At 39.1% G+C, this 26,097-nt stretch overlaps 1 long non-coding RNA gene and 1 pseudogene across 2 annotated transcripts; both read right to left on the reverse strand.

Annotated features, from left to right (window-relative positions):
• Positions 1–569: 569 nt before the first annotated feature.
• LOC121405035 lies at positions 570–1,090 on the reverse strand. Of its 2 annotated transcripts, none has more exons than XR_005968337.1 (3): positions 1,018–1,090; positions 724–790; positions 570–607 (listed from the first exon to the last, which is right to left on the reverse strand). It is a non-coding gene; the product is annotated as an uncharacterized LOC121405035 (long non-coding RNA). The 2 variants fall into 2 exon arrangements; XR_005968338.1 differs by lacking the exon at positions 1,018–1,090 and adding an exon at positions 857–882.
• Positions 1,091–16,294: 15,204 nt separating this feature from the next.
• On the reverse strand, positions 16,295–17,581 carry LOC111080726 (annotated as a pseudogene).
• Between the last annotated feature and the right edge of the window lie 8,516 nt (positions 17,582–26,097).

Consider the following 26,097-nt stretch of genomic DNA (forward strand, 5'->3'; position numbering starts at 1 on the left):
CTGCAGTTCCAAAAGTCACTTTTCACTCGTGATTCATTCGGTGAATCACTCACGGCATGTCCTCTGCCACTGGTGACTCACTGGTGAAACTCCAGATGAAATTTGTATGGACATGTCCGCTTTTGTCACTCGTGGAACTTCATATGAAATTGTCACTGAATTTTCTAGTGATTTCACCGGTGGCTTATATGTATAAGCCAGGAGTGAAATCACTCGGGACATGCCACGAGTGATTTCACTGGTGAACTGCCACGAGTGATTTCACTCGGGACATGCCACGAGTGATTTCACTGGGGAAACTTCCGAAAATGTCCTATATGAAATCACTCGTGACTCATTCGAAATATCCCATATGAAATCACTCGTGACTCTTTTGAAATGTCCTATATGAAATCACCTGTGAGACTTCCCATTAAATTTAACGGAATTTCACGGATAATTTCATAAGTGAAAGCAACCCAAAAATTTCTTTAAACACTTCATTCAAATAAAAGTAAATATATTTATTTTACACAGATTTTCTAGATTTTTCATTGATTTAATTATTTTTAATTATCTGTAGGGCCTTCCTTAACTGACTCGATCAGGTTAATAAGCACCAATGCTCCTGAAATGATATAAAAAATAAAAATATTTAGCCACGGAAGGTAATATTTTCTGAACTAACTTCTGAGTTATGTTCAGATTTGTATAAAGCAATACACATATGAAATTTGATTTTACCTTTGAGGCATTTTAAACAATTACTCCTGGACTAATATTTTGATTTTGACTTCAGAAATGTTTTGATCTGTAAATAAATAAGTCAATTTGTACATATATATTTTGTAATTAAAAATGCTGTATTTGCAGAGACATGGGTTTCCTCGAGCAAAAACAAACACGCGCAGCGACGCACATGTTTAACGGGACCACACCGCTTGAATGTTCTAGAATTAAACATATTTGTTCTTGCGAAACCCATGTACAAATTTAATTTAACTAACAACGCGCACAGTAATCACTGAATCCACTTACCTGACTTTAAAAACACTGAAAAACCACTTTTAAAAGGAATAAACATGTAAATAGACGCTCAACTCAAAAAAATCACAGCCGCTCGCAACAAAAAATTGCACCAAATAATCGGTCTCCCCTCATCCCTTTGAGGAGACGAAATGCGCGAGAGTAGAAGAGTTAGGGTCGAATGCAGGTAGAGAAAACTAAAAATATGAGAGGAGATGAAATCATGGATATCTGCTTTCTCTCTTACGAGTCAGCTTCGATCTGCAGCAGTTGAAGCTGGTCAGAATTTCATGCTGACGTCGACGTCACTGCCTTTGTCGACGTCGAGTCCGAACAATTTATCCTATGACACTTTCATGCCGTGACAGCCAGAACTGCAGGGAGCATACGAAAGCCCAACACATGCAAACAACTTTATGCGTATGCGATCCGTCCAGCAAAAACCGGTTTTGTCTCTTCTCTGATTGGTGTTACCCGACTTTTGTTATGAATTTGTTGTTGTGTTTTCTTTGAGATTGCACTGTTCCCTTATTAGTATTTGCGTTTTTTCTGGGAGTATTGGTGAGTGCCCTGATGTAAGCTGATTTTGGGCACCCCTGATGTATATGATAAATTGATTTAAGTTAAAACATCTACCTATGTATATACATATACCAATTCTTTGCATATACAGTGGATAACATTAATATTCGGTTTTTTTTTTTCAACTTCAAACGCGAATAAAATGTATAAACCTAACAAAAAACAAAAAACAAAAATTGAAAAATGGTATATTAAAGCTTGTAATATTACCTTTTCATAGAGGTACATATATTAGGGTTTTATTTCAAATTAATAGCAAAAACATACAAAAACAAAAAAAAACGAGAAGGAACGTGTGAGTCGCTTCTGGGGACGCGACTCTACTTATACCCGTACTCAGTCAGCATTTACATTTTTGAGCATATAATTATTTAGAATTAAAAAAAAAAACATTTGACATTTTACATTTTTTTGCTACATCTTTTATCTACATCTACATATACTATGTAAATTCTACATCTAACATGTATATTCTACATGTACCATTCATATTCTACATCTCCTCCGCTAGGGGTTGCTCGCGCACTGAGCGCGGCAGAGTGTGCGAGCGAGAAGGAAAATGGGTTGCGTTGTTGTTTGCGGGAGGGGGAGGGGAAGCAACTGAAAATTGATTTCTTCATTCTGGCTATAATTATGATCCGATCTGATTCAGATTCGGCAGTCTGGTAGATATGGTCATTCTCTACGATACTGCGTTATTAGTTTTATCGTATCTTTATAAATGTGCCTGCTACAGATTTTCGTCCTTTGTGTGGGCGGAAGGGGGCGGGGCGAAATTCTGAAATACACTTGTAGCAGTGTGATATCACATAAGTCTGGAAACCAAATTTGGTTACCCTAACTCTTATAGTCTCTGAGATCCAGGCGCTCATCGAGACGGACAGACGGACGGACGGACGGACAGACAGACATGGCTATATCGACTCGGCTATTGATGCTGATCAAGAATATATATACTTTATGGGGTCGGAAAATTTTCCTTCTCTGCGTTACACACATCCACTTTTACCACAAATCTAATATACCCCTTAACTCTTTTTTTGAGTACGGGTATAAAAAATCAAAATTTGCATTACTTTAATATTCCGTATTTTTTTGGAAGTGGTATAATAAAACCCTGTGGTAACTCCAAATAGCCAAAAAAATGGCAAAAAGGGGTTTCCCCGAAGAACCAAAAGCTAACTAACATGCATTGACAGAAAACATACCGCAGAATTGAACTGTCGCACCAAATTTTAAAATGGGCCGCAAAAGCAAAAATTCGTCCTTGGAGTAGCGAAAACTTGTTCTCCAGTGGCATTTAGAGGGCAAGACATACAAGGAAATTGCCCAAATCCTGGAAATGAAGCCAAATACGGTCGGTGACATCGTCCGAAGGTTCAACGAGAAGGAACGTGTGAGTCGCTTCTGGGGACGCGACTCTACTATACCCGTACTCAGGCAGTATATACATTTTTGAGATTATAATTTTTTTGAATTTTAAAAAAAAAAAAAAATTTACATTTTTTGCTACATCTGCTATTGACATCTACATATACTATGTATATTCTACATCTAACATGTATATTATACATGTACCATTTATATTCTACATCTCCTCCGCTAGGGGTTGCTAGCGCACTGAACGCGGCAGAGTGTGCGAGCGAGAAAGAGAATCAGTGGTTAGTTTTCTTGCCGGAGGGGGCGGGGAAAGCAACAGAAAATGAATTTCTTCATTCTGGCTATGATTATCCGATCTGATTCAGATTCGGCAATCTGGTAGACATGGGCATTCTCTACGATACTGCGTTTTTAGTTTTATCGTATCTTTAAAATTGTGCCTGCCACAGATTTTCGTCCTTTGTGTGGGCGGAAGGGGGCGGGGCGAAATTTTGAAATACACTTGTAGCAGTGGGATATCACATAAGTCTGGAAACCAAATTTGGTTACCCTAACTCTTATAGTCCCTGAGATCCAGGCGCTCAACAAGACGGACGGACGGACGGACAGACAGACATGGCTATATCGACTCGGCTATTGATGCTGATCATGAATATATATGGGGTCGGAAACGTTTCCTTCTCTGCGTTACACACATCCACTTTTACCACAAATCTAATATACCCCTTAACTCTTTTTTGAGTACGGGTATAAAAATGAGGGAAGAGTAGAGTCAATTAAGCAAACCCGACAACCTAAAAAATTAACTAAGCGCGAAGAGGCCGAAATTATTAAGAAAGTCAAGAAAAATCCTCGACTTAGTGCTTCGGAATTGACGGCTGAACTCTTTGCCGACCACGGAAAGACCGTTTCAGCGCAAACTATTCGGCGTACAATAAAAAAGCAAGGGTACAACGGCAGAGTCGCTCGGAAAAAGCCTTTGCTGTGTGAAACGCAACCGAAAGGTAAGGAAAAAGTTTGCCCAGGAGTATCTCCAAAAAGGACCAAAGCTGGTGGGATGATGTTATTTTCTTAGACGAAAGTAAATTCAACGTTTTCGGCAGTGACGGCAAGACCATGGTTTGTCGAAAACCAAATACTGAGCTGCAGAAGAAACACCTAAAGCCAACTGTGAAACACGGCGGGGGAAGTGTGATGATTTGGGGCTGCAATTCCACAAAAGGTGTTGGCAATCTTGTATTCATTGATGGCATAATGAACCAAGACCAGTACTTCAAAATTTTGAGAAAAAATTTGAAGCAGTCGGCAGAGAAAATGGGTATTGGCAACACATTCTAGCTCTATCAGGACAGTGACCCGAAACAAAAGGCGCATAAAGTCAGGAATTGGTTACTTTATAACTGCCCAAAAGTGTTGGAAACGCCGCCCCAATCGCCTGATCTCAATCCTATTGAGAATTTGTGGAGTGAGTTGGACCGACGTGTGCACAAAACGCCAATATCGTCCATATCCGCCTTAAAGGAACGGCTTCAGGAAGAGTGGGCTAAAATTGGCCATGAGTATACGACAAAAATTATAAAAAATATGCCAAAACGTCTTGCCGATACCATAAAAAATAATGGGTATCATACCAAATATTAAAGTACGTTTTTTTTTCTAGATAAAATAGGTTTTTTTTAAATTATATAAGATAATACCGAATATTAAAGTAATGCAAATTTTGATTTTTTTTTTTTGTTTTTGTATGTTTTTGCTATTAATTTGAAATAAAACCCTAATATACAGTTGTGTTCAATGAAATAGTAATGCCGCACCTCACTGCTTTCAAAACTCTTTTTGAGATATTTCTAGTCCTTCAAATTGAACAAGTGATACCTTTACGGAAAGCCTGGAATGTAAGCATTAGAAGCTTGAAGAACCCCCGTTACATTTGCATTCCATCTTCTTGTTTTTCATGACTTTAGACAACTACCCATGATATCTGCTGTTCAATGAAATAGTAGTGCTGGGTTAATTTAATTTTAAACGAGAAGGAACGTGTGAGTCGCTTCTGGGACGCGACCTCTACTTATACCCGTACTCAGTCTGTATATACATTTTTGAGCTAATGATTTTTTAGCATTTAAAAAAAAAAAAAAATTTTACATTTTACATTTTTTTGCTACATCTGTTATCTACATCTACATCTACAATGTATATTCCACATCTAACATGTAGATTGTACATGTACCATTTATATTCTACATCTCCTCCGCTAGGGGTTGCTCGCGTACTGAACGCGGCAGAGTGTGCGAGCGAGAAAGAGAATCAGTAGCGTAAGCAGCGCTGGAGAAGGAGAGGGAACCAACAGAAAATTCATTTCTTCATTCTGGCTATAATTATGATCCGATCTGATTCAGATTCGGCAATCTGGTAGATATGGGCATTCTCTACGATACTGCGTTTTTAGTTTTATCGTATCTTTAAAAATGTGCCTGCCACAGATTTTCGTTTTTTGTGGGGGCGGAAGGGGGCGGGGCGAAATTTTGAAATACACTTGTAGCAGTGGGATATCACATGAGTCTGGAAACCAAATTTGGTTGCCCTAGCTCTTATAGTCTCTGAGATCTAGGCGCTCATCGAGACAGACAGACAGACAGACAGACAGACAGACAGACAGACAGACGGACAGACAGACATAGCTATATCGACTCGGCTATTGATGCTGATCAAGAATATATATACTTTATGGGGTCGGAAAATTTTCCTTCTCTGCGTTACACACATCCACTTTTACCACAAATCTAATATACCCCTTAACTCTTTTTTGAGTACGGGTATAAAAATGAAAAAACAAACAAATTAATTTAAATAAGTCACCACCCTTAAGCTCAATTTGGTTATTGAATAATTTGATGAAAGAAAGTTTTGGACATAGCGGTACTTTTGATTTTGAAGCGTTGAAGAAATAATTGCTCGGTCCAGAAGAGGAGACCTAAGATTTAGACTAAAAACTTAAGGCAGGAGGTATAATGGGATTGAAAACTAAGTTGTATGCACTCTCACTATTGTGTTTAATTAATTAACTATAAGAAGTAGACTGAAAATCGATTTTGTATTCTAAAAACATATTTTTTAGAGGATGGTCGGCGATGGTCGAAGGCAAGACCAGGCCTTCAATATCCTCAAAAATTATGAAAAAAAATTTTAATCGCTCTGTCAGTTATGTGACAGTTTGTAGACGGTTGATTTCACATTATTTGAATGCAAGAAGTCCCAGAAACCTCCGCGTTTGGGTCTGAGAGTACATGGGTGCACGACTTCAGTTTGGACCGAGATGGAACGTGTGAGTCGTTTCTGGGGACACGACTCTACTTATACCCGTACTCAGTTAGTATATACATTATTGAGCTTATAATTTTTTAGAATTTAAGAAAAAAAAAAAAATTTTACATTTTACATTTTTTTTGCTACATCTGCTATCTACATCTACATATACAATGTCTACATCTAACATGCAGATTGTTCATGTTCCATTCATATTCTACATCTCCTCCGCTAGGGGTTGCTCGCGCACTGAACGCGGCAGAGTGTGCGAGCGAGAAGGAAAATGAGTTGCGTTGTCGTTTGTGGGAGGAGGGGGAGGGGAAGCAACTGAAAATTAATTTCTTCATTCTGGCTATAATTATGATCCGGTCTGATTCAGATTCGGCAATCTGGTAGATATGGTCATTCTCTACGATACTGCGTTTTTAGTTTTATCGTACCTTTAAAAATGTGCCTGCCACAGATTTTCGTTCTTTGTGTGGTCGGAAGGGGGCGGGGCGAAATTTTGAAATACACTTGTAGCAGTGGGATATCACATAAGTCTGGAAACAAAATTTGGTTGCCCTAGCTCTTATAGTCTCTGAGATCTAGGCGCTCAACAAGACAGACAGACGGACAGACAGACATGGCTATATCGACTCGGCTATTGATGCTGATCAAGAATATATATACTTTATGTGGTCGGAAACGTTTCCTTCTCTGCGTTACACACATCCACTTTTACCACAAATCTAATATACCCCTTAACTCTTTTTTGAGTACGGGTATAAAAACAATTCAAGCGGCCAAAAATTGTAGAGCCCACACACAAGCACAGTATGTCTGAATACATGGAACACACACATTTACGTAACCTGGAAACGAAACTCAAAACGCGTTTCGGAAAATAAGAATTGATAAAAATTTTGTCGTGTCTGTTTACACACATACATTTTCAATGCTCGGCTTGCTTTCGCTTCCCGACATGAGTCATACATGCCGAACGGCCCAGCTCCCGACCCGAATGTCTCAGCCTCACAGAGCCGAAGCGCCTTTAATGTGGTCAAAATAATAAGTACACTGGAGGTATTTATGAATTTTTAAGGATTTAATTGGGATTTGGTCAAAGGATTGTTGGTTTTTATTGACTTCTTGCATATTAAAGTACATGAGAGTTTAAAAAATTTCACTATATTGGCCGAAAAAGCATTGTTCTGCTGAAGAAGTGATGATTGTCTTGAATCTTAAAAAATAAGGGAAAAGTCTTCGGGAAACTGCGAAAAGTCTTTGACGCTCGGTCTATTTGGATCAGAATGCCTTTAATTTAAGATTTCCCACTGAAAATCGAAGAAGGAAGAAGAAATCTTCACAAGCAACGAACACCCGCATCGCCAGTCTTGCAATCGCTCAAATTGGCAATGAAATATCATCTCAGACCGTTCCTCGTAGGCGTCAATATTCAGACTTATCAGAACGTATAGCCCGAAAAGGTTCCTTACTCTGAGAACAAAATTTGGAGATGAGGCAAAATTTTGGCGAAACAAATTTTGCATGCTTTGAGCCAGATGGGTCTGAAAAATGAAATAATATATTATAGAGCGACTAAACAACACCAAATATTTTTGGTAATGACTACAGGAGATGTGTACGACGCCCCAAATGCAAATAATTCGACGTCCAGTACAAAAAAAATGTTTAACAACCGAGGCGGTTGCCTTATGGTCTCGGGCTGTTTTTATACCCGTACTCAAAAAAGAGTTAAGGGGTATATTAGATTTGTGGTAAAAGTGGATGTGTGCAACGCAGAGAAGGAAACGTTTCCGACCCCATAAAGTATATATATTCTTGATCAGCATCAATAGCCGAGTCTATATAGCCATGTCCGTCTGTCCGTCCGTCTGTCCGACTGTCCGTCTGTCCGTCTGTCCGTCCGTCCGTCTTGATGAGCGCCTGGATCTCAGAGACTATAAGAGCTAGAGAAACCAAATTTGGTTTCCAGACTCATGTGATATCACACTGCTACAAGTGTATTTCGCCCCGCCCCCTTCCGCCCACACAAAGGACGAAAATCTGTGGCAGGCACAGTTTTAAAGATACGATAAAACTAAAAACGCAGTATCGTAGAGAATGCCCATATCTACCAGATTGCCGAATCTGAATCAGATCGGGTCATAATTATAGCCAGAATGAAGAAATTAATTTTCAGTTGCTTCCCCTCCCCCTCCCGTTCCAGACAACGCAACTCATTTTCCTTCTCGCTCGCACACTCTGCCGCGTTCAGTGCGTGAGCAACCCCTAGCGGAGGAGATGTAGAATCTAAATGGTACTTGTACAAACTACATGTTAGATGTAGAATAGACATTGTAGATGAGATGTAGATAACAAATGTAGCAAAAAAATGTAAAATGTAAAATTTTTTTTTAATTCTAAAGTTCTAAAAAATCATGCTCAAAAATGTATATACTCACTGAGTACGGGTATAAGTAGAGTCGCGTCCCCAGAAGCGACTCACACGTTCCTTCTCGTTTTTTTTTGCATGGCTTTGAACCAATACATCGTAAAAATGATCCTATGACCAAATTCAGGTATAAACACATATTGACTGACATTATGCAACCATATGCTAAGGAAAACATGTCCTTGAGGTGGGTCTTTCAACAGGACAACGACCTAAAAACACACCGCAAGGCTGGTCAAGGCTTGGTTTACGGAGGGCAAGGTAAACGTTTTGAATTGGCCAAGTCAATCTTCTGACTAAAACCCAATATACAACCTATGGGGAGACTTAAAACGTCGCGTTGGCACAAATACATTTCGAAACTCCGAAGAATTGTGAGAATTTGTCCCAAAAACTTTGTATGAGATTCCAGTAGAGACTTGGCGCAAAATTATTGCTGGTATGCCAAAAATAATCGCCAAAGCTAAAGAAAATAAGGGTGGTTATTTGAGATAATATCGTAGGATTACTAATAATAAGAAAAAAGTGAAAAATTTTTTATATTCCTTGAGTTTTTAACTTTGTAGAATTGCTGTACTTATTATTTTGACCGCCCCTTGTTTATGTTTTTTAGATAAAATTGATCAGAAACCCTTCATTTGAAGCGAAAATTGCGTATGTTAAATTTTTTTATATTCTACTGTAGGTTAGTAATCTTAAAGTTAAGTGCATTTTTTCTTTCTGTTTTTTAAAAAAGTTTTACGAGACGTGAAAGAAAGCTCATGAGCGTGTACTTATTATTTTGACCAGTAGTGTATATAACGAGAAGGAACGTGTGAGTCGCTTCTGGGGACGCGACTCTACTTATACCCGTACTCAGTCAGCATATACATTTTTAAGCATATAATTATTTAGAATTAAAAAAAAAAAAAATTACACATATTACATTTTTTTGCTACATATGTTATCTACATCTACATATATTATGTATATTCTACATCCAACATGTAGATTATACATGTACCATTTAGATTCTACATCTCCTCCGCTAGGGGTTGCTCGAGACTGAACGCGGCAGAGTGTGCGAGCGAGAAGGAAAATGAGTTGCGTTGTTGTTTGCCGGAGGGGGCAGGGGAAGCATCTGAAAATTAATTTCTTCATTCTGGCTATAATTATGATACGATCTGATTCAGATTCGGCAGTCTGGTAGATATGGATATTCTCTACGACACTGCGTTTAGTTTTATCGTATCTTAAAAATTGTGCCTGCCACAGATTTTCGTCCTTTGTGTGGGCGGAAGGGGGCGGAGCGAAATTTTGAAATACACTTGTAGCAGTGTGATATCACATGAGTCTGGAAACCAAATTTGGTTACCCTAACTCTTATAGTCTCTGAGATCCAGGCGCTCAACAAGACGGACAGACGGACGGACGGACAGACAGACATGGCTATATCGACTCGGCTATTGATGCTGATCACGAATATATATACTTTATGGGGTCGGAAACGTTTCCTTCTCTGCGTTACACACATCCACTTTTACCACAAATCTAATATACCCCTTAACTCTTTTTTGAGTACGGGTATAATTATATCTGGTGGTATAAATTATGTGTAGATCCTTTTATATATGTTGTAAGAGTTTGAATAACATATGACTTGCATATTTCTGCAGCTATGTATGTATGTACACTCGAGCTTCGCTCAAGTGCCGGCATATGCTTGTGGATATGTAAATATGTATGGGGTTTGTTTTTGTTAACAATATTATTGCCACCTTGGACCGTTGAGGATTAACAATATGTATTTAAATATTGTGTATATTTATGGAAAAGTGGTCATAAATTGTTTTAATGGAACAAAAAATGCCGGATTACATATTCAACAAATAAATTATGAAGCTTCCTCAGGAACAACAATAAACTGGATTTTCTTTTATGTGGGGACTGGTGAAAATATTTGACTCTCAGATATAAATTTTCACCAATATGGCGCCTTATGTACAAGGCTATATACGGACCCGTATATATTTATATGCAAATGTGCAGATATGGCGGCTGGATACCGATCGGACGCAGTAGAAAAAGGGATTATATTGCAATATAAGTTGTGGACTTGCCTCTGATGTGGGCATTAATAACACTGGTCAACACGATTTTTCCTCAAGGAACAAAACCAACTTTTTCTTAAAGATTTGGGGCTTAGAAATGGTTTGATGATATTTTTTTTTTTTCTATGGCAGAACTTTTTTTTGAAGAATTTTTTTAATCTGGTATTTTTTTTAAGCTTTTTTCAGAGGTAGGCTTGTTTTTTTCATATAACTGTAATAACTTTGCTATTTTGAAAATGTTGCTATGTTATATAACATTTTTGGTATTGGACCTTACAGTTTGAAATTTTCTTAATATGTTACCAAAAAAAAACAACCAATTTTAATACTTTGAGAAAATGACTAAATACCCGAAAAATTGGAATTTTCCCCATAGTGGGGTGTTACCACTCTTTCAGAGTTTGTGTGTGCGTCGACGACGCCGGCTGTATGCATGTGTGTGTGCACAGACTTGAAGATCTTGTATTCGTGTACAGTCTTGCACAAATAGGACGACGCCTGACATAATAAAAAAAAGGTGTGTCTGCGTGTGTAGTTGTGCGAAGCCAAAAGAGAAAATAAAATGGATAAAGTCAAAAGGAACATAAAACTTTTCGACGGTAAAAACTGTTCGATCTGGAAGTTTAGAATTAGAGCGCTCTTGTCCGAAAATGATGTCTTAAAGGTGATCGAACGGGGAAAAACCAGATGAAGAAACTGATCAGTGGAAAAAGGCGGAAAGAATCGCGAAAAGTTTGATTACACTACTCGACAAAACCGAATTTTTTTTTCCTCAAGGATCCAAACCGACTTTTTCTGATAGATATGGGGCTTTAAAATTTTTTTAAAGAATTATGGTTTTTTTTCTATGGCAGAACTTTTTTTTGAAGAATTTTTGAAGTCTGGTATTTTTTTTTAAGCTTTTTTCAGAGGTAGCGCTTGGTTTTTTCACATAACTCTAGTATCTTACGTCTGGTTGAAAAGAACTTTGCTATTTTGAAAAGGTAATTAAAACAGCTAGAAGTTAAGCCCGAATACTTTGTGATTTCAGCTTACCGTCTGGGAAATATAAAGCATTGAAATGCAAAAATGATGATTTTTGTGCGGTATTTTTAACGAAATTTTGACTTTAAAAACTCAGGAAAAGTCGAAAAAAAATTATATCCTGTGTTCTCTATTGTTTTGTGTAGAGGTGCAATAATTTGGCGTCGTCAAAATGAAGTTTTTCCTAAAATAAAACTTTATTTTTATGTATAAAGGAGTATTATAGTCGATAAATATTAATAGAGATTTTCCAATTTTTAATATTATTAAAAAAAAAATATATTTTTTTTTTAATTTGTGGGCGGTAACACGCCTTCTTTTTCCAAAAATGTTTCTAGGGGTGTACATAACATAAATCAAAAAACCGCATCGAAAAATCTTGCTTAGTTTAAAAGTTATTAATTAATACCCGAAAAATTGGAATTTTCCCCATAGTGCACCTGAACCCAATCTTCGTGCAAGCATCGCTTTATTTCGGCGTGTGTGTACACGCACGCAAAACTCTTGCAGATGTCGTTGACACACACACACTAACTTTTCAATAGTAGTATGGCCTCTGCAAATTTCCGCGTGTCTACATATCTGTACATACAATTTATGGACAAGCATCGTCAGATTTTTACAAATTTCCAGGATATATACTTTTGGAATTAATACAAAAACTATTCTAAGCTACTGTAAATATCGGCTGACGCAATCGATATCCGTTCTTCGTAATGCCATGCAAAAGACACATCAGAAGAATGTGTGAGTGTATGCGTGGTAGGAAGAAAAGGAGCTGCCGATAATACACGTGCCACAAGTCGTGCTTTATACTTTACAGGATTGCCCAATTCTTCATTCTTGATTGTAAAAACCCATCTACAATCAATAATATTTTTATTTTTGGGTTTTTCGACCATGGTCCAAGTTTCATTTATAATATGAGCATCTAACTCTTCTTGAATTGCTTGATCCCATTTCAACTTGTCATTTCTTCCTTTTAATTCATTATATGAATTGGGGAAGTTCTTAAAAAGAGTTAGTGAATATAGTAGACAACTGTTTAAAAGTCTATAAGGTACTGGTGGTTTATCTTTAAGCCTTTCACTTTTTCGGACTTCAGATTTTTCTTTCAAATTACAATTTTTGAAACAAGGCTTGTTTTTTTCCTTACTCTCATTCAGGATATTACTGTGACTATTTCCCATACTTTCATTCTGGGCATCAACATCATCTGTACTATTATTCGAGACTTCAAAATTGATATTTCCCATACTCTTATTCTGGGCAACAACATCATCCATACTGTCATTCTGGATCTGAACATTGATATTTCCCATACTCTCATTCTGGGCAACAACATCATCCATACTGTCATTCTGGATCTGAATATTGATAGTTCCCATACTCTCATTCTGGGCAACAATATCATCCGTACTTTCATTCGGGATCACTGAATCACCATTAGGATCTTCAATTACCAAAATTCCAATTACAAAGAATACCCTTAAATGATTTGTCATCAAATTTCCTTTTTCTTGTTTTGTTATGCACATGCACAATAGAACCAAACACCCTTAGATATTTCAAAACTGGTTTTCTACTATGCCACATTTCAAATGGAGTTTTCTTTTTATCATATAACGCATTGGTTGTTAATCTGTTAATCAGGTAAGTAGCTGTTAATACAGCTTCTCCCCAAAAACGTTTTTCCAATTTTGCGCCGTTTATCATGGTTCGAGCTTTTTCAGTAATTGTTCTTATCATTCGTTCGGATACACCATTTAATTGTGGTGTATGTGGAACTGTTAAGTGATAACTAATTCTCTTTTTAACGCAATAATCTCGCATCTCATTTGACAGATATTCTCTCCCGTTATCTATGTACAGATTTACCACATTAAGATTGAAATGGTTTTCACTTTTTGCAACAAAATCTTTGAAAAAGAAGAACAGTATCTTAAATTTTTAAACCCCGAAATCTATAAGAAAAAGTTATTTTGGGCAACAGCCTTATTCTAGTGTTGACTAGTGTAATCGGACCACAGACATCTGAGAATATTATATATAAAGTTCTCTTAATATACTCTTTATTTTTAAACTTAGCAAATGGTAATCTTGCTTGCTTTCCATTAACGCAAGCTTCACATATCTCATTACAAAATCCAATGTTGTTTAATAAATTTATATCTTCACACATATGGTTTCTCTTTAATTCTATTAATTTTCCCTTGCTAATATGTCCCATTCTCTCATGCCACAATTGATACATATTTAAATTATTTTATTAGTTATGTATGCTCGATTGGCATAGATCAAATTCTATAACATCATACAAATACGTACTTTTAAAATTAATTTTTCCGTCCTTAGTAACGGTCACACCTCCCGCCGAAAACACAATCTCCATACCAGCATCTTGCATTTTATTGACCGAAAGAAGATTCTGAGGAATGTGCTCGCAGAAAAGCATGTTCTCGAGGGTGATTTTTGATTTTTGGTCACTCTGTAGCTCCATAGTACCTTTGGCTGTGGCCTGTATATACTCGCCGCATTTGGCAATTGCGATCTCAATTGGCCGCTCCAAGTCTTTGCAATTTAGCAACAGACTTTTTGTATTGACCGTATGGTCAGAAGCCCCTGAGTCCAGGATAAACGAAATGGAGTTTGGATTTTGGTTCGGTACATTTACGACCCTTTTTAGCATAAAGGAAATGTGTCTATCTGGGTGGTGTGCATTGGCCGTGTGAGCTTGCTTGCCATTTTCATTCATATTATTTGTGTGATTATAATTATAATTCTTTTGGCCCTTTTTGAAACTGAAACATTCCTTTTTAATATGGCCCATTTTATTACAGAAATAGCATTTCAGATTTGCTAAAAGAACATTTCATTTTGTTCTTAAAATTGGTTTTGTTTTTAAAATTATTACTTGTACTAAATTTATTTTCCATATAACCATAATTTCGTACGGCTTATAAAACTTTGAAACTGGTATCTTTTAATTTTATTTCCTGAACTATCAGCCTATTTTTCAAGAACGCCGGAGTTAAGTTTTCTTCTGATAAAGTTTCTATCGCAGTTATAATACCATCATAGCAAGAAGGAAGTGTCATAAGAAAATGAGACACCCTGTCAATCTCTTCGATTTTGGGACCGGAAGACATAAGTTCGGTTACTAAGTCATCAAAAATTTGGAAATGATTCTTGAGCAATGAATCGAATTTTAGTTTTAACGATAATAGTTGCTTCCTAATCGAAAGCTGAGACGCTAAAATTTTGCGTATATCATATATTTTTGCCAAATTTTTTAGAATTTCCTGTGCGGTACACCCTTTGGTTACAAAACTGAGAAATAAATCCTCTAAATATTCGATAACACTGGTCAACACGATTTTTCCCCAAGGAACAAAACCAATTTTTTATTAAAGATTTGGGGCTTAGAAATGGTTTGATGATATTTTTTTTTTTCTATGGCAGAACTTTTTTTTGAAATTTTTTTGAAAACTGGTATTTTTTTTTTAAGCTTTTTTCAGAGGTAGCGATAGTTTTTTTCACATAACTTTAGTATCTTACGTCTGGTTGTAAAGAACTTTGCTATTTTGAAAAGGTAAAAGCAAACGAACAAGGGTTGTACATTTGGTACCTGATCGCGTTCCTATGTTCCCAATTGGCAGTTGGGCCCGCCGCCTTCAAAAAGGTATTTTTTGTTCATTTTTTCCATTTTTTAGGTTTGGTTAACGAATTTTAGCTCCAAAGTCTTTTCATAGATTTTAATAAGCGATACCTTAAACGACGCCAAATTATTGCGCAATTATTTTTCGTAAAAAATACCACACAAAAGTCATCATTTTTGCATTTCAATGCTTTATATTTCCCCCCCCCGAAAAAAAGTTCTGCCATAGAAAAAAAAACCACAATTCTTAAAAACAATTTCAAAGCCCCATATCTATCAGAAAAAGTCGGTTTGGATCCTTGAGGAAAAAAAAAGTTCGATTTTGTCGAGTAGTGTAATCGAACGGAGTGTTCGGAGGGGTAAGCACCAGTACGGTAAGTATATATTTGCACAGGAGTTGCCACTTGGCAATGTTCATGAATATGTGTATGGAACAATATAAGTTATCTGGTCTTTTGGTTTAGGAAATCCAACGATGCGTGCTGGGGCGAGCTTGGTAATCTGGTTGAGAGCAGATCCGGCTCAAAGGACCAATGTTTTGGGGTGGGTTGGCTTTCCTGGTAGAGGTTGTGGTGTTCCGCGAAAAAAACCAGTCGGAGGGTAGAACAAAAACTCGTGGGCGTCTTCTGTCTTTCACTAATATTTTCCAATTGATTTCATGTTGCTTAGAACTATTACAAAGAACCTTAACTATGGGATGTTGCCAAAGAGTGGTGAATTTCGGCTCCTTGCTTGGTGCCTACCTTTAGGCCCAAACAGATATCAATCATCAGTCTGTGTGGTATGGTAGGTTGGGATCCAAATGGCAAATGCTCACCGATTGATCAAGTAAAAGTAGAACTTGGCTATCTCCTCAATGGACTCGGAGGTGGCGAACAGATGGCCCGAACGCTTGGTGGCCAAAAACTTGCCATTATTGGCCCGGAACGAGAAGCGAACCGTCGCCATGCCAAATCAGCTCGAACAATGCGTCGGCGCAGCGTCGATTGCTGGTGGCCTGGATGCCGCCGCCGGCGGAGAGGCACCAGTACCGATCCTGTATGGTGCGCAGACCCCAGCGATGCGCCGACCAATCGTACTCCAGCTGCAATGTCTCGTTCTCGCCGACCTCATCCTGGTTGGCCGTCACATCGACGCCTTGCTTGACGCTCACATAGCGCAAATTGAGGCCCGCAATGAACGAGGCCTGGGGCAGCGAGTCCTCCAGCGAGAAGAGCTCGTCGCGCGTCTCCGTCGAGGAGCGAGACTTCAGCATAGCCTTGAAGCCGATGTGCGACAAGTACTGGCCCTGGCGGTCGAGCAGCTCCAATGTCCGCCATGATATTCGGCACTGAACAGGCAGTTTGCCATTGGCATTTAGGTATCTGCGCGATTGAGTATGAGTATTGAGCATTGAATATCAAGGAGGATCAGCAGGATGGGTGCTATATATTCAACTCTCTTATTGTTGCACGTGTGCAGGGCATAGCGCCCGCCCTCATCGGCCCGGAACTCCAGAGTAAAGAGCGTATCCTCGCCCCAGGGTATATTGGCATCCACATGGATCTCGTCCTGCGACTCGGACAGATGCGCGAACCACTTGCGCCCGATGGACCGCAAGTTGACCTGCGGCCGTGCAGCCAAATGCACCGTCCAAAGTCACTGCCACCGGGCGTCTTGGCCGTGCAGACGAGTTTTTCGGGCGTGCCGCCCAAAAAGTAGCCGCGCGACTCGTTCTTTAGCGCCCAACGGCCGGTGCCATCCTCGCTGATGCTGATCTGGAAGCGGCTGCCCGCGACCTGCTCCTCGCTCTCGAACAGCACGTTGCCAAGCTGATCGACCGATAGGTACTTGTTCAGATGAGATCGCAAATAGATAATACCTGCCGAAGGAAAGGAATACCATAACGAAGTGAGTGAAATTGTGGAATGGGTGATCAAAAAGTACGCAGCTTTAAGCAGGCTACAATGGAACCTTCTACTCCTGTCCCAACATTATAATAATATATATTCTAGCCAGTCCTAGGGCTAAATCCATTGACAAAACTTCACCTGTTGCTTCCAGGGTTATGGTGCATCGATTGCATAGCGATTTGTTTCGCTTTCCAAGCGACACATTCATTTTGAGTGTTATTATCAATTAAGCCATTTTCAATTTGGTTGGAAGCTATTTTAATGGATACGATGATGCTGCTCGGAATGAATGCCAGCTGACTTATGGCTCTCTGGCATTATAGAAAATCTTTATTAATTGCCACGACCAGTGGCAACGACAAGGAGCAGCAGCAGTACACTGATAGAAAAAAGGCATATTAAAAATAACTACAATCATATTTGAATTTAATATGCGATTTTTAAATATAAACATAGTAAAATTTAATAGAATTCACTTTGATTCAAATATAAATGTATTAAAAATGATTTTTTAATACGGTCATATTTAATCTAAATACAAAACACTTTAAAACAACTATAATATATTAAATTTGTAGCTAAATATGTTTCATATTTAAATTGAATATTATTATCACTTGATTTCAAAATTTCTGTTTTAAAATCAAAAAGAAAACTTTTTATTTTAAATATTCCATATTAAATGAAATTAAATATTTTTTGTATTTATTTTAAATATGTTTATATTATTTTTTTTATGTCCCTCGAATTCCCAACTGGTTCGCGCTGCTGCAGCCTTGAATACAAAGTAAAATTATCTGTGCGCAGGGGCATAATCACAATCAATACAATACTCATTTTGCATTTATTTCTAGTTGAAAACTTTAACCAATTCAGAGTGTGAATTTCACACCATGAGGACTTGAAATGTAGTTTGCGTATGTAAAATAATAACCAATTAGTTTAAAAATGAAATATACACAACATAAATATGAAACATATTAGATTTAAATATTAAACATATTAAATTTAAATATGAAGCATATTAACATTAAATATGAAACATATTAAATTAAAATTTTTTTTTTTTTCTCTTCTTTTTATTTACAATCTGTCAGTTTAAACAATAAGTAAATTTTATAATTAATATTAAATTAACAGAAATATCAGTTTTCCAATGAGCCCTGCTATTATAAAATTTAAATATGAAATATATTACATTTAAATATGAAACATATTAAATTTAAATATTAAATTTATTAAATTTAAATATTTCTATATTAATATCAAAATTTAAGTGAAAAATTTTCAATTTTAATACAACTCTTGGATGAAAATCAATGGCATAAATATTAAAATCTAAGTGAAAATATTAAAATATCAGGGCTGTTTTCTATCGGTGTAGCAACAAAAAAAAACCAGTTGCAATCCTGGCTTTAATTGTAATTGCTGTCCACAATCACAGCCAAATGCTAAAGCCAAAGCCACAGCCAAATGCAATTCCAAATCGAATTTCCCGAGCTCTCTCTGCCTGCAACTTGGTAAATGATGCCAAATTCGTGAGGCGCTTTGTTTTCTTCTGCAGCACGTCAAATTAGTGCAGCAACTGGAATTGTTTCTCCATGTCAAATGTCCAACGTTCATGTGTGTGTGTGTGTGTGTGTTTGTGTGTGTGTGTGTGGTTTGGTGCGGCCCCCAAATGATTTATGTTGCAAGTAACAGCACGGACAATGTCTGGTTTCCCAGCCTGATATTCCCCAATAAATTCCTCAAAATAGCCAGTGGAGCAAATTAACGTAATCTCACCTTTGTTTTCTATTTGCATTGCCCACTGCATATATATATATTGTAACCGATTATAATTTCTCACGGCAGAGGCCGTTCTTTCGCCTCTTTATCTCCTTCTTCATTTGCTACTGCAGCTGCAGCATCTATGCTGTTCTCTCGCATTCTCTCTCTATCTATCGCTCTATCTTGCATTAGGGCACGGGCAATTCAGTCCGCCTGCCCTCTTTTAGTCTTTAATTGATCGTCATCATTATCGCACTCACGTTCTACCGTCTTGATCAATCACTCACTTCTCTCGCATGTTGAACAGACCCTGCATCTTCAATTCTCGCTTTGATTTGATCAACCGGCACCTCTCGCTTTATTTCGCTACTCCTACGCACCCCATATTTCGCCTACTTAACAAATAAACTGTACACACATAAAGTATATTGAATCGCTCGACTTCTTAATTTAATCTAAATTCAACAGCTAGCGAAAAAGCTCGCTAGCTCAACAGACAACATTCGGAATTATTTTTATACGGTGGTCCGAATTTCGAATACCCTCTGCAGAGCGATCATTTCAATAGCTTGAAATGTGAGGACTACCCGATCTTGCTCGAACCTTGGACATTCAAAGAAACAATGTTCCGCGTCTTCGGTGACCCGTGTGCAGAGCACACAGAAGGGGTCAGCCTCGTGCTTAAACCTATGCAGGTAGGATTTAAAGCATCCATGTCCTGTCAGCAATTGGGTCAGGTGGTACTCCACTTGTCCATGGCTACGGCTCAGCCAACTCTGCAGGTCGTGGATTAGCCTATGTGTCCAACGCCCTTTGCTGCTGGAGTCCCAGGCGCTTTGCCATTGCCGTATTGGCAATGGACACCTCTGGTGTCCTGGTCGCTAGTCCCTAGGTCACGTTGTGTCCTTATTCCTGCGGCTTGCCAACAGGTGGAGAGGGATCAGTCCTGCTACCACTAGTGCTGCGTCTTGCGATACCGTTCTGAATGCACAGCATACTCTCAAGGCGCACAATCTTTGGACTGCGTTGCATTCTCGGGCATATGTTTTCTGTTTCAATGCATAGGCCCATATTGGTGCCGCATACATCTCGCATACATGCGAGATAGGGCAACTGCCGTCTTACCGGCTTTGCTGCTTGCATACTCCATGTGGTGCTAGAAACTGAGTCTATGGTCAAAAAAAGTTCGTTCTCTTTCGTAGTGACCAGACGTGTTTTTGTTTTGCGCTCCGCATTTTCCTTTTGTTTAACTTAAACAGCCGGTGTTTTTTATACCCGTACTCAAAAAAGAGTTAAGGGGTATATTAGATTTGTGGTAAAAGTGGATGTGTGTAACGCAGAGAAGGAAACGTTTCCGACCCCATAATGTATATATATTCTTGATCAGCATCAATAGCCGAGTCGATATAGCCATGTCTGTCTGTCCGTCTTTCTGTCTGTCCGTCCCGATGAGCGCCTAGATCTCAGAGACTATAAGAGCTAGGGCAACCAAATTTGGTTTCCAGACTCATGTGATATCCCACTGCTACAAGTGCACAAATGACGAAAATCTGTGGCAGGCACATTTTTAAAGATACGATAAAACTAACGCATTATCGTAGAAAATGCCCATATCTACCAGACTGCCGAATCTGAATCAGATCGGATCATAATTATAGCCAGAATGACGAAATTAATTTTCAGTTGCTTCCCCTGCCCCCTCCTGACAACACCAACGCAACTCATTTTCCTTCTCGCTCGCACACTCTGCCGCGTTCAGTGCGCGAGCAACCCCTATAGGGGCCCTAGCGGAGGAGATGTAGAATCTAAATGGTACATGTATAATCTACATGTTAGATGTAGAATATACATTATATATGTAGATGTAGATAACAGATGTAGCAAAAAATGTAAAATATAAAATTTTTTTTTTATATCTGAAATTCTAAAAAATTATATGCTCAAAAATGTATATGCTGACTGAGTACGGGTATAAGTAGAGTCGCGTCCCCAGAAGCGACTCGCACGATCCTTCTCGTTTTATCTATAATATAACTCTCTAACTAACTTACATTAAAATCATACTTTTACCGCGGGTGCATGCCTGATAATTGTGTAAAAACACAACTTATTTAATAAATGTTGTGCGTAGGTTAGTCGTGTGTTTGTGTTGTTGCTTTTCGTAAGTACGCCCTCTCATTACATTTAGCCGCTCTTTGTCGTAGTTCTTGCCATCTATCACTCTCTCTATCACCTAACTCTCAATAACTGTTCTTTCGCTCTCGCTCTTGTAACTTTTTGTGCAGTAACGCTCTCACTTATAAGCTGTTGCTGCAACCACTTTTCTCTTCATCTTTTACCGATTTCGCTTTTAGCATTGCTCTAAGCATTTGCTCTGCACAGTGGTCTGATTGCTATTTGTTTTGAACTTTTTTTTCCCAAAGAAAAAAAATAAAAGACATAAATATGGAATTTTCTGTCGTCTGTGCCAAAAAAACCTGCAAGAAGCAGATCACCCATGACCAGCCCAATATCCCCTGCTGGCTTTGCGAAAGCGTAGTGCACGCAAAATGTGTAGGGATCTCGGGCGTGTAGGAGACGCCATTTCCCAAAACAACGGTCTACATTATAGTTGTGAGGAATGCCGTGCTGTGGAAAACGACATGCGTTCGTTCATGAGGCAGACGCGGAGTGGCTTCAAAGAGCTGATCGTAGGCTTTAAACAGCAATATGATCGGCTCTTGGCCATGAACACTCAGTTCAGCAGTTTACAGCTGCTGGCTGAGTCTCCGAGGCGCAAGAAGTCTACTCCGCGGGACTTGCAAGTGCCGACTGCCTCATGTCCGCCGGCATCTGAAAAACTTACTCCGACCACTCCCTTAGTGCAGCAGTTGATTACGTTTGCTACTCCAAGGGCAACGATCGCTGCTGGTGATGCAGATTCGGGAGCCGAATGCGTCACTTCGGAGAGTATGCAGTTAGAAATGTCTGTAGAGTCCGTGTCCATCGAGTTCGCACCCAACCCCTTAACTATCCCCTCAGTTTTGCTCCCACCAGCTAATAGATGTCCAGGACCACCGGATACTGCCATCAGAGGTACTAGGCCTGTGGTGCCAAAACCACTGGTGGGAGTCCCACCAAAGCGACAAGTTTTTGTCTCGCGGCTAGCCCCTGACCTCACATCCAATGATGTGATCGCTTTTATACAAAGCAAAATAAAAGCCGTCGGCTTAAAGGTGGAAAAATTTAACTTTTCTAACGCAAGGGAGATAAGCGTCTCCCCAACTCAATTTGAAACCATTTGTTCCGCCAAGTTTTGGCCAGAGCATTTGGTGGTTAAAGAGTTTAAGGCTAAGAAAAAGAATAGGCCCCCCATTACTCTTCCTAGCATTCAGACCAGTGCTCCATCTCTATCCTCATCTTCCACCTCTACTTCCACCCATCCAAAAAACTAACTTCCTCTCTTGTAGTTACCTACCAGAATGCTAGAGGCTTGCGTAGTAAGCTCAGCACTCTTTTCCTTGAGAGGCTCGCATTCTCATCCCACGTTATTGTGTTCACCGAGACCTGGTTAAAGCCGGACATCCTTAGTTCCGAAGTTTTGGCAGGTCGGTACACAATTTTTAGAAATGACCGTTCGTCTCGACGTGGAGGTGGGGTCCTTATTGCAGTGGACTCAAATTTCATGTCGAAACATTTCATGGTCCAGGTTCAACAAGACCTGGAATTCCTGTGCGTAAAACTGATTCTCCCAGGCTTTTCCATTTCATTACTTGCTCGTATATTCCACCTTCCTCGGATATCTTAATATACGAGCATCACCTGACCGCTTTAAAAACTGTTTCTTCCTCGCTATCAGATAAAGACCATATGATAGTTCTTGGTGATTTTAATTTGCCAGGTGCTGTTTGGTCTTCGGTAAACGAGTCTAATAACCTTGTGCCCATGTCACGACATGACTTTATCGACGGCTTGCTAGACCTATCCCTGTCTCAAGTCAACCATGTGAAAAATTCCTTGGGTCGATTGCTTGATCTCGGATCCGACCATAGCGTTGTTAACCCGAGCCCTTCCGCTCAGTATACCTGAAGACTCCTACCATCCTACATTCGAAGTGTCAGTCGATATTGGCCCTACTATATTGGATCGAATGAGTAGGCTATCTGAACGTGTCCGCTGCTTTCGTAAAGCCGAGCTTACGAGCTTAATAACCTTATTAGGGATTTTGATTGGTCCGCTCTGTACTTGTGCACTGACGTTATGAAAGGCACACACATTTTTTACAATGACTTGACACATTTTTTGATTCTTGTGTCCCACTTTCTTGTCCGGTTATATCTGGAAAGCCTCCTTGGTTTACCAAGGAGTTATCCAGTCTAAAAAATTTAAAATCAAGACTTTATAAAAAATTTCGAGAAGTTGGATCTCCCTCTTCTCTTTCTCACTATGTAATAGCTCGGTCAAATTTCTCCGTTCTTAACGCTCAATGCTATAAGAACTACCTATCTCGATGCAGGATACGATTTTCACAGGACACTAAACAGTTTTACAGCTTCGTAAATAGTAAGCGTAGAACGTCCGTACATCCATCCTCGTTATCTTTTCTCAATATGTCAGCAAACAATGATCAGGCAATTGCCGATCTTTTTGCCAAATTTTTCCAAACAACCTATTCTCATGAAAGCTACTCTGGTCAGCCGTATCCATACAGTTTACGAAGGTCGAATGGCATCTTCAGCCCCTTGTTAAATGAAAGCTCACTGCTTCATGATCTTCGACTAGTTAAGCCGGTGTTTTCACCAGGTCCCGACGGAGTTCCCGGCTGTGTACTCAGGTACTGTTCCGACGCTCTGTGTGGACCCTTGCTTAAACTATTCACCCTATCTATTAACTCTTCATGCTTCCCCCATCTGGAAGGAATCTTTTATTATTCCGCTCCATAAGAAAGGTAGCAAGTCTGATGCAAATAATTATAGGGGTATATCTAAGTTATCCGCTATTCCTAAAATGTTTGAAAAAATTTTAACTCCGCACTTGCAACATCTCTGCAAATCACTTATATCTCCGTCCCAGCACGGATTTATAAGGCGACGATCAACAACCACAAATTTATTAGAGTTTACCTCTTTTATCATTAAAGGCTTTCAAGGTAACTTGCAGACGGATGTCATTTACACTGATTTTAGTAAAGCATTTGATTCTGTAAACCATTCCCTTTTTAGCACAAAAACTTGACCTTTTAGGGTTTCCGCCTAATCTTTTGAGATGGATTTCTAGCTACCTTTGTTCTAGGTCTCAAAGAGTCCTCTTCAAAAACTCCTTCTCTTCACCTGTTAAGGTTACTTCTGGAGTACCACAGGGCAGCCATCTAGGCCCCCTACTATTCACACTCTTTATTAATGATCTGCCTTCAGTATTAACAAACTCTCGAGTACTCATGTATGCGGATGATGTTAAACTTTGTGTCCAGTATAAGGACATTTCATTTCACTCTCGCTTGCAATCCGATCTCAATAACTTTCAATCATGGTGTTGTGCAAATATGTTACACCTAAATGCCTCGAAATGCAAAGTAATGACATTTCATCGCTCCAGCCCCCTATTGGCTCCTTATAGCCTCTGCGGTGGTTCTCTTGAGAGAATTACCTTGGTTGATGATCTTGGTGTTAAATTAGACCCAAAGTTGAAGTTTTCTGAACACATTTCTACCATGGTAAATAAGGCCATGGGTGTGCTTGGGTTTATAAAGAGGTGGTCAAAGGAATTTGACGACCCCTATATAACGAAGACTCTCTATATCTCGCTTGTTCGTCCGATTTTAGAATACGGCTCTTGTGTATGGTGCCCCCAGTACAAAGTACACCAGGACCGTATAGAATCAGTCCAGAAAAACTTTTTACTTTTTGCTCTGCGGGGCCTTAACTGGGATGCAGGTGTGAGACTGCCATCTTATCCTCGTAGATTGCTTTTAATAAACCTTCCAACCTTAGTTAGTCGTAGAAAAATGCTTGGTGTGATTTTTATGCACAACCTGATCAAGGGTGATGTAGATAGCCCTGACTTGTTGAGGCGCATAAACTTTACGATTCCTATCAGATCTACTAGAAACTTCATTCCTCTTTTCCTTCCGCTTTGTAGATCGAATTATTCCTTGCACGAACCATTTAGGGTACTTTGCTCGGACTTCAATTCCCTTTACCACATAATATCAACTACTAATTCCCTTCCTCTTCTTAAATCACTAATACTAACATACCTTTCCCGTAATTAGTTATATTTTTTAGCTATCTTTGCATGCTTAGCTCTTTGAGTTGTGTTTAGTAATTTTTCCTCGAATTTTAGTCTAACACCTATCTTTCCAGCATGCTCGCGATCGGTTCGGTAACACGCGTCGCGCGTCAGTGCGGCAGCGCCCCTCGGTCGGTTGGGCGGGAGGAGGGCTGCGTTTCTGCCTGGGTTCCGCGCGTAACAGGCTTCGGCTTGGTGTCGCATGGGCCACTTGATGGTGCAGTCATTGCATATCAACGTCCAGACAGATGTCGCCTCGTGCATCTCTCCTCTCTCGAGGATCGAAGGACTATTGCGGCTCAGTTATTTATATACAATATATTAGTGGGTAACATCGATTGCCCTGACCTGCTTGCTGGGACTAGCTTTAACACGCCTGCCAGGAGCCTTAGGGGCCATGCACTCTTTGTAGTTGATCTTCACCGGAACAATTACGGTAATAACGAGCCAATATGTAGGGCTCTTCGCCGGTATAATTCGCTACCTGCTGGGATGCGATTCGATTTTTGCCTTGGGAAAGGAGCCGTCAGACGGTTGCTTTCTGAGTTTTTCTTGTTTAATTGTTAGTTCCTCATTTTGTATTTACTTTTTAATGTAGAATTAAGTTAGTCTAGCCAGATAAGGTTTATCCGTTGGCGAATAAATAAATAAATAAATTTCTTGAAGCATCTACTAGTATCAGCACCT

This window comes from Drosophila obscura, unplaced genomic scaffold (assembly GCF_018151105.1).
Source record: "Drosophila obscura isolate BZ-5 IFL unplaced genomic scaffold, ASM1815110v1 contig_13, whole genome shotgun sequence".
Taxonomy (NCBI): Eukaryota; Metazoa; Arthropoda; class Insecta; order Diptera; family Drosophilidae; genus Drosophila; species Drosophila obscura.